We start from the raw sequence: 10,482 nt of genomic DNA on the forward strand, positions 1-10,482 counted from the left end.
GGTAAGGCACCTCACCAGAGGACCTGGCCCCGGGGAGTTGAGCCAACTCGTTTTCTTTGCTGACAGCTTCACTAAAGCCACTTCAAACGTTGCTTTATGTCAGAGGAAGCTCCACTCACGGCAGCGCAACGTTTTTAGCAACAAAGAAATTAAAGGCGGTGTGGAGCGATCGGCGCAGGTCCCGCGCAATTCTGAAAAACGCGCCAAAACTGCAGCGGGGCCCGGATCACCATCAGCACGACAAACAGCACGGAGGAGTCAAGGTGAGTCTCACGAGTTCAGGTAAGTCTTGTTTGTGGATACGGAATCATTATTGCAATAAAAAATCACTGTTTGTTTGTAAATGTTGGATGAATGAAGCTGCTGCTGGTGCGTATTTACTCCGCGCTCCGATTAACGTGTATTCAATGTGCAATGTGGATTGAAAGAAATAAATCAATAATGTGATGAATTTCAAATGATAATGATGCTTTTGTTGAAAGGAAATTTATTTCACGCTGTGGATGTGTTTTAAATGATGGCTCACTGAAAAAGGTGGATTATAAAAGGAAACTCTGGTAAAAGGGAACGTACAGAAAGGCCTTTTTTCAAAACAAATGCAAAAGGTTTTGTCCGTATAATGAAGGAAATTATACCACAAACGAAATTCATGAAACAAAACCAAACCGTGTCTCAAATAAAATCTCCCGGTATTTCGATGTGTGAAAATGTCATTTATCACAAGGTGTGAAACTGCGGGGGAAAATGTGTTTTTCAAATGTAACAAACTGCAATGAAAAGGTTTACAAATGTACACCAAGCTTGGGTCAATGAACTGGAAAACAATGACTCAGAATTGTATGAAATGAACGGTACATTTGTGTAATTTATCACAAGGTGTCAAACCACGGGGGAAAATGTGTTTTTCAGACATAACAAATTGCAATGAAAAGGTTTACAAATGTACACCAAGCTTGGGTCAATGAACTGGAAAGCAATAACTCTGAATTATATGAAATGAACGGTACATTTGTGGGAATTAAATGATCACTTTCCAAACATGAATGAAACAAGGATGGTACAGGACCTGCCATAAAATTCTCAAACATGCAAATTTTAAAAAAGTGCAATACAAAAAGTGGAAAGGTGTTATCAAAGGTTTGAAATGGGATGAAAACCGACTTGGAAAATAAAAATCTCATTTATCCTGTAAATTTAAAACTGTACAATGGCCATGATGTAACCCTCAAATCATAAAACATCTATTCTTTCTTTTTTATTCTTTACCTTGTGTCCTCTCAAAACAAGATCTGAATGCTGAGGATTTTAATGACCCAGATTGGGCCTAAACTGGTCCAAATGTGTCATATTCTTAACAGTTTTACTGTGTGGTCTCTTGTGGGTTGATCTGGTCTAAATGTGGACTGGATTTTAATGTTTAATTTCCACAGGTAGCACTTGGTTTTGGGTCCTTGTTTCAGTTTTATTATTACCAACCACACCAAACGCAATACAAGTGCATAGTGAAGGAAACTTGTTATGCACTCAGAGCCCCTTGCCGGAAGAGTTTACCTGAACTCTGTGTTTTGGGTTGAGCGTCCGTCAGCTTTCCCTCAAAGACCCAAAGGTGAATATAAAACAGTTTTCTGAAATACACTAGTATTTTGTAATGTTGTTTCTAACTTTCCCTTGTGTTTGCAGGTTTGGGTGGTGTCCTCTAACTCTTCTACAGGTGTCAGTTTTATTATTATCATGAATTAGTTCATAGTTAATTTACGATAAATCTACTTCATGTCTTGCAACTGTGAGACATGAAAATCATCTGCGACAGCTGTAGCAGATGTTAGTTTATTTTATTTGAAAACAGCTAAAGCTAAAACATGTCTGCCATTTGTCACTGACTAACCCTTTAGTTTTCAGGTTTTAGGTTGGTGTCTAACCCTTTTACAGCCGCTCTGTGACATCTACTACTGCTATATAACCTTAAGAGTGCTTCAAACCAGTGAAAAATGAACCTTTGCCTCCATCGGAAGTCAAAAAGGACTCAAGAACTAAGAAGAAGAATGGAAAATCTTATATCAGAGGCCATGTTCCAAAATATGGAATGAATGAAAGAATTGATCCAGACCACCTTGCTGGAAGGAAAACTCTGTGTTTTGGGTTGGGTTGGGCTTCAGCCAGCTTTCCCCCAAAGACCCAAAGGTGAGTATAAAACAGTTTTACTGAAATAAACTAGTCTTTCAGAAACATTTAAAGGTTGTATAGAGGATTTTCCAAGGAACGAGAAATCCAGCGACTGTTTGTCCTTTTTCAAATGTTGCACATGCGTGAAACCACCCCCCCTCCCCTACAGCTCCCTACGTAGAAATGCCTCCTCCTCCTTACGCCAGAAACAGGTTTGTTTACAGCCGGTGCGCTGCACATGACTTGTAAACAACTAACTACAGTGTTGGTTAGGCAAGGTGGAGAAGTGAGGAGCGGGGGGAGCGGGTGCGCAGACATTTTGTGCGCGGACGAGAAGCAAGGAGCAGGGAGAAGAGAGAGGAGAGGGGAGCGGTGCGCGGAGATTCCGTGCCCGGAGAAGTGAGGAGCAGGGGGAAGAGCGGAACGGGCAGCGGGGACAGGAGCAGGAAAGGGGTGCAGAGAGAAGGTTGCGCGGAGATTCAGTGCGAATGAACTAGCAACAACACGCAGCAGCAAGCGGACTCTTTCTTTGCCTTGAAAATTACTTTTTCAGACATAGGATATCGCTTTCGTGTCCTGAAAAATGTTTGTCTAGCTCTTGGAAATAAAGTACGTTTTCATAATAAGCAGAAGTGACCTGTCCAGGAGTAATTTGGCGACCAATGCGTCAGTCTTTAGACCCTGCGTCTGCTTCAGTTGCGCCATCGCTGGAATGAATCTTCAAGAATCACCTTAGTTTGGCTTTGCTGCTTTTCCCCTTGTCGTCTTCTTTCAGCAATCTCAAAAACGGACTTTCTTTTGTGGCTAACTGCTCCTGGATTCTTGTCTGCCATTGCAACAAACTTTGTGCTAACTGCGAGGAAGATATAGGTCAAAAAAGCCGCTAAGAACTGTTGTGTTGGTGGAGTAAACAGCGTCTGTGCGTCTTGCGTCTGTGGACTGCGTGACAGGCGTACGCAAACCACGTAATGGCTGCGCGCAGGCAAGTCAGTTACGCTAGAAACGTAGGGAGTTTGATTGACAGCCTGTCAGCTAACAGATAACGAGGCAGTGTCGTTATCTATTGGCAAATGTTTAGCTGGCCCCACCACGTCCAGAGTTGATGAATTTTTATTCTCTTTTTTTTGGTCATCATAATTACAAGGCTACTGCACCTCTATAATGCTATCATTGACAATTTGAAACAAAAAAAATCCTCCATACAACCTTTAAGTGAAGCCATGCTTTGTTGAATACTGCTAAGATAGTTTTAGTTGTGTACTCCCAAGATAAAACACTTCTTGCATTTTGTTACTGACTGTTTCCTTTGTGTTTGCAGGTTTGGGTGGTGTCCTCTAACTCTTCTACAGGTATCAGTTTTATTATTATCATCATTGTTAATTAGTTCATAGTTAAAGTAAGCTAAATTGACTTCGTGTCTTGCAATTGTGAGACATGAAAATCATCTGCCGCAAATGCAGCAGATGTTAGTTTATTTTATTTTAAAACAGCTAAAGCTAAAATGTGATGACTGTCATGTTACTAACTCTTCAGTTTTCAGGTTGGAGAAACCCACATCTTTTAAAACCCCGATCATCTGGAATAATCTTAAGGTACAGTATATTTTGGTAATCCTTTTGAGGGAAATTCTCCCTCTGTTGATGATGAATGGGCCAAATGCAAAGTGCTGCTGGGACAGCCTGTCAGGAGCAGTGAGCTGCTGCCATACACCTGTGTAGATTCTGCACACAAAGGAACCTTCTTGCTGTGAGTGAGTGCTCAGCCACTCATCTTGACTTGGGTTTTGGTCCAAGGGTTGAGGCCCTTGTGTTCTGTCACTTTTTAGTGGTCTGAATGTAATAGTTCTGACCCTTTGACCCTTGGGTTTGTGACCCACATAATCTTACAGGGATCTTTCCCTGCTGCAGGTTTCACTGGATTCATTGGTATGTTCATGCAGACTCAGGTAGGTGACTTTAACTCAGGTAGGTGACGTTTCTGTGTGAATCATCATCTCAAAACGAGGCCTGAAAATGCTGAGGATTTTATGTTACACTCTAAGGTTTTAGTTTTGGGCGTAAACTGGTCCAAAAGTGGGCCATATTTAAATGTTGACTCACTTTTAAGGAGACTGCTGGTCTCTTTTGGTCTGATCTGGTCTAAATGTGGGCCAGATTAAATGTTTAAACAGTAATTTCCACAGGTTGCACTTGGGCTTGGACCCTTGTGTGTTTTTTGGTGTGTGCCTCGACTGGTCTAAATATGGCCAAACAGGCTGGTAAAACATGTTATGGTTGGGTGAAACTGAAATGACTTATTGTAAACTGACACTTGAACAGGTCTAAGGTCTTAAACTGATTTGAGTCTTGGATTGTTTAAAAATGTGTTTTGTATTTGGTTTTGTCTGAACTGGTCTAAACATGGGCCAGATTTGGACTGGTTTATAGAGTCTGATGGCTCTGGTCTTAACCCTGACACTAAACTGAAAGTCTAGTCGTCGTATCCTAATCCAACTCTTCCACAGGTTTGCACAGGGTCTGTTTGTTTTAACCAGTTTGAAATACGCTTGACATTTCTGTTTAATCATTATTTTAACTTTACAGGTTAAAGGTTAAATCTCATATTAATGTTGCCTTTGTGTTTGTTGTTAAAGTGTTTAAGGCTTGTCTTATTTTTGACAGTTCTAACCCTAACTCTTCTGACTCTTCTCATTGCAGATCTAAACTGTTTTACTAAACTTTTAAACTAGTCTTCACAGGTCCAGAGGCTGCTGCTGTTTACTGTGAGTATGTCTGCACGCACTTACTAACACACTAACTCTGTACGAACACGGGCGGTGGGTTAATCCAGCCACAGAGGGCACTGTGTGTGTCCCTCTGTGCCAGTCCCCAGCCTGGATAAATGGAGAGGGTTGCTTCGGCGTAAAACCTGCCTCTTTTAGCCCGATCTTAAAGTGTGTATAGCAAGTTTTTCTAATTATTTTTACTTGATTTGGTGATATTTACTTGTGGTGAATATTTATCATACTTTTTACATCAGTTTTGTGTTAGTTTCTGGACAAAAGTTGAAAAGAAAAGCACAAAAATAAAGGACGTAGTGGTTCTAATAAGGAATCTGTCCATGTTATCAAAACTTTAAAATGTAGGGGTAATTGAACTATTGTGTAATTTTAGACACGCCCCTTTTTCACAGTATGGTTGCAAGGTAAAATTATGAAAGCTGTCCGTGTTCAACCAGGAAATAAAATTAGAAATCATAAATATAATTGCTAACATGCCGTACGTACTTTAATATACTGACTTGACTTAAATCTGTGTTTTATCTTGTAGCTTTAGTCAGTCGTTACCAAAATGCCTCCTGCTGCTAGAATAAAGAGTTAATCTGTAAACATCTGAATTTTTGACTTTTGACTGAGTTTTACAGAGGAAAACCTCAGAACCAAGTACCCCGTGTCACCCAGAGCAGTGGCGCCGTCTGCTGGAGAAGGACTACAAGAACCAGACCTTTGGATTCACAATTATTATCATTCGTTCATTAGTTTTTCAATATAAACCCAAAAATAAGAAAACAAAAAACAACAATTTTCTTCATTATTTGCCTCCAAAACCAAAATAAAAAAAACAGATAGTGATTCATTTTTTTCAGATTTCGATTTTGTGTTTAAATGAATAATGGAAAAAACAGATAATAGTAATTTCCCGTTTACGTGACTTAAACTGCAATGCTGGACTTTTGTGCCTCATACGGACTGAACCTGGACTGAACCAGGTTCGGGATCAGACGAGGACCAGGACTAAGGCCTGGTCTCAATCCCGGGAACAGGATCAGGATCAAGACCGGGACTAGACCAGGACTGAAAAAGGTTTGGTCCTGGTTTAGTCTGGTTTTAGTCCTGGTTCAGTCCGTATGTGGTGCAATAGTCCAGCATCACAGTTTAAATCACAGAAATGGGAAACAGCCGTTACCCGTTTTTTCCATTATTAATTTAAACACAAAATGAAAAAATGAATCATTATCTGTTTTTTCAGAGACAAATAATGAAGAAAACAGTTTTTTGTTTTCTTATTTTTGATTTTATGTTGAAAAATGAATGATAAATGGATTTAAATACATTGCTTTTTTTTTTTTTTTTGCCCATAAACCAGGTGTCCTTTTTTGACGACTGTGACCAGAGTTGTGATTTATTGAAATTTCAAATAAATTTAAACTGCCTTTGATTTAACTTTTGAGTCTCAGTCCCTTCTTTTTAAATAAGATATATAACAACAGAATGAAGGATTTCTTTACTAAGTCCCACTTGATTGTTTTATGAGATAAGCTATTTCATTTTTTTTTTCCCAGACCCTGTTGCTATGGTAGCTTTTTAATGATTTTTTAGCTAAGGTTTGTACTTTTGTCTCATAAGCGCTCAGTTATTGAATAAATGTCTGTGAGCCCAGGCTCGTCTGCAGACGAGCCAAAAGTGGAACGACATGAGCCAGAGAAAGAAGCGGCACTTTCACCTGAAGCACCGGAGAGGAGCTACGAGACACAGGTACAAATACGACTGGAGCACCTTCCTTCCTTTATGGAAGTGTTAGATCTTATTACAGATCCATCCCTCCATAATGTTTATCAGCTTATTAGACTCCCACGCAGCTGTACACAGGTTAGTTTCAGTTCTGCACAAGTTTTATTACCCAATGTTTTGTAGTTTCTCTCAGGTTAGGATCAGTGGCAGCTGGTCTCTATCTTGACCTATATAAAAAAAATAAATTATAAAGTCATTATTTTGTATTAGGCTATATGTTTAATATTTTGTTTAAAATGTAACATGTATCTGCATAGACATTTTTTTATTATGTTAAATGTGCTCATATCACTTTATTTGAGTCATGTGTTTAGCATTTGAGTGCGCTAGGTCAGAGCAACTTAATGGAGGTCTATGGGAGACCCTGAAGTTTGCAGAAAATTTGATGTCATTATGTTGCTTCTCCCCACTACTTCACATTACAGCCTTAAAATATGTCTTGGGGGCGCAGGGTGGGGGTGACCTGAAATCATGTGATTTGTCTTTATAAACATTATCACACACTTCTGGCCTATCTAATTGTGATGCATGATCGCTCTGTCTCGCCCAGCCCCAACTCTCCACTGGTAGCATGTTTCTGCTACAGACTAATGAATGGAGAACAACAGAGCTGTGTACTGTATATGGCGAGTTCAACTTCAAGTCAAAGCGTGTCCGAGGAACAGTTTTTAGAGAGTAATATGCCTTCTCTTCAGCGGGACTCTTGTGCCAAGCAAGAAAAGAAGCTAAAATGAGTGCATCTGGCAGCTGTGAATCCTACAGCTCTTTTGTTGATTCACTGCTCTATCCGCCTCCGCCTGCTCGTTTCTGGGCGTAAAAGTTTCAGGTCTTAAGTCCACCTGGTGTCCTAGTGCTAAAATGGACTGGTTGTAACTTTAAGATTTAAGTGGGAAGTGAGATTAAGACTAGTTTTACAACCAGCTAATGCATTCGGCTCCTGGACCTTGTGTTGTGGACCTGACTGGAGCAGGACTTGGACCAGTTTGATCTCTTCATATTGGAGACAACCAAGAGTACAGTGGGTAGATACACTCTGCATTAGTTCCCTGGAGAAGGTAAGAGGCTTGTTTTCATTAGTTATGAGCAAAGCCTCACAGGTAAATAGTGTTAAATACCGTATTTCCCGCACTTTAAGGCGCTCTGGATTATAAGACGCACAGTCATTTTTGGATCAAATTAAAGGCTTTTAAGCGCGCCCTATAGTGTGGAAAATACGATAGTTAAATAGTGCGTAAATGAGCTCATGGATGCGATGGAGCTGCTCCGGTTGTTCTGCCGTGCGCTGTAGGAGCGGCGCTGATGCCGTGTGTTCATATTGTGATTGTAACCTCTTATTGTAGTTTTGCTGACGTTGTTGGGGCTGATTGTATTGTTAGTGCTGATTGTTGGGGCTGGTTGTGTTGTTAGTGCTGATTGTTGGGGCTGGTTGTGTTGTTGGGGCTGGTTGTGTTGTTAGTGCTGATTGTTGGGGCTGGTTGTGTTGTTATTGGTGGTTGTGTTGTTAATGCTGATTGTTGGGGCTGGTTGTGCTGTTGGGGCTGGTTGTGTTGTTAATGCTGATTGTTGGGGCTGGTTGTGTTGTTGGGGCTGGTTGTGTTGTTAGTGCTGATTGTTGGGGCTGGTTGTGTTGTTATTGCTGGTTTTGTTGTTATTGTTGATTGTTGGGGCTGGTTGTTGGGGCTGGTTGTGTTGTTAGTGCCGGTTGTGTTGTTAGTGCTGGTTGTGTTGTTGGGGCTGGTTGTGTTGTTGGGGCTGGTTGTGCTGTTAGTGCTGGTTGTTGGGGCTGGTTGTGTTATTAGTGTTGGTTGTTAGTGCTGGTTGTGTTGTTAGTGCTGGTTGTTGGGGCTGGATGTGCGTTGTGCTCTGATGGATATAGTTCAGCCAATAGTGGCCAGAATGAATGTCTGTTTCTTACATTCGCTATAATACTATATATATCCTATATATAATACGTATATTTATAATTTTGACCTATGCACCTCCGCCCAAAAAATTAAAAAAATATACTTTAAATAATACAGTACACACATAATATACACTACACAAAATTACTGAACAGATCTTCTAATAAATAAAAACAGGAATAAAATGTGGGTCAATAATTAACGATAAGTAAATACATTTAACAGTTAAAGCTTAAGTTTGGTTGCCATGGTTTCTGTTGCGTGACTTTAAGAAGTGCTTCTGGGATAATACGGACCATAAGGGGCAAAGCTATAAGATTAGGCAGCCGCATTATGTACGAACATTTCAAATAATAGGTAAAATATACAAAATTACTGAACGTATCTACAACTAAATAAAAACACGAATTAAACGCCGCGTGAATAATTAATGACAAGTAAATACATTAAAGTTTAACAGTTAACGCTTAAGTTTGCGTTGCTATGGTTTCTGTTTCGGTTGCTAGGCTCCGGTGCGGCAGCTGCGCAGCGACAGACGCGGCCTGGATCTGACATGTTCCGTACGTGGGGCGGCGATGGGGCGGAGGGACAGCAGTATTTTACAACCATTAAAACATTAACTATTAAAAAGGCTATTTCCTGTTCTACTAGAAATATTACACCCCTGATTTTAATTCTTTTTATTTGTTTACATTTTGTATCCGCCAGCTGCTATAATTTCTTGTGTTTAATTTACTGTATCGTCTTGTGCTATGTAAAGTTTTTTTAGTTTATTTTTTATTTTATTCATTAACTCTATGATGACCCCTTGTGTTAAAATAAAATAAAACAATACACAACAAAAATAAAAAAATAAAAAAAGGCGGTGGGGCGGAGGGGCGGCGGAGGGGCATCGCCGGTTTTCCATGGAAGGTGCTAGAACAAACGCATCACCACCTCCCAATTTCTACACATCCCTCCGCTGTGTCACCAAGACCTCAGCAAAAAACACATTTATTTCTCAAATAAACGCATTTTCCGCACGGTTAATGTCCTAAACGTGCATATAAAATCAAATTCCTACTTCAAATTTACCGTTGTGTTAAAATACTCCACGTGTCTACTTGCTATAATCAAGCAGTCCGTATTAACAAGTGCATTTCGCTGGCTTTAACAGTGTTACGTTGAAAATGTGACTCAATATAACGACATTTTGTACAAAAATGTGAATAATCGTATTTTTTTTGTTTCTTATTCTTTGTCTTCGCGATTTTCAATGAAAAGGTGTTCCGGTCCGGGCGAACTCTTACAATCCTGGCATTTCGCTCGGGGGCTGCACTTGCTGTTTATGGTTGAAATCTTGAAAAAAAAAAAAAAAAAAAAAAGTAAACAAATAAATATATGTTTTTTATCAATAAATGAAATGGTTAAGAATGAGAATAATTAATAGTTGCGTTTTCATCACAGTACACAACAAGAAACGGGACCAAATCAGTAATTACTGCCGCTCGTGGAGTAAAATGTACATATAAACGTACCCAAATCATATTCTTATATTATTTTTTATTTTTTTTTACATTTGGAAAACTGTTTAATTAAACTTGCACATTTCATTCTCCATTATAAACAAGTGGAAACTGAAAGTAACAGCATTTGGCATTAGATCAGGTTTAAATGACCCTAAAGATACACATATTGTCATTATTATTTCATTTACTAATATGTGATTTACTGTAATAATTAATAGCAGTAAGAGAGATTAACAATTAAGCATTTTAAATTGTGCAAAGTGTATTTTGGAGGTCAACAAATTCAGGAAAAAACCAGCATAAAATAAAGCTCGGACGAAACGCCTAGAATGTAGCCGTCGGCGGAGGGATATGCCTG

This window comes from Boleophthalmus pectinirostris, unplaced genomic scaffold (genome assembly GCF_026225935.1).
Source record: "Boleophthalmus pectinirostris isolate CB_2022bp ecotype Guang Dong unplaced genomic scaffold, ASM2622593v1 HiC_scaffold_13, whole genome shotgun sequence".
NCBI classification, from domain to species: domain Eukaryota; kingdom Metazoa; phylum Chordata; class Actinopteri; order Gobiiformes; family Gobiidae; genus Boleophthalmus; species Boleophthalmus pectinirostris.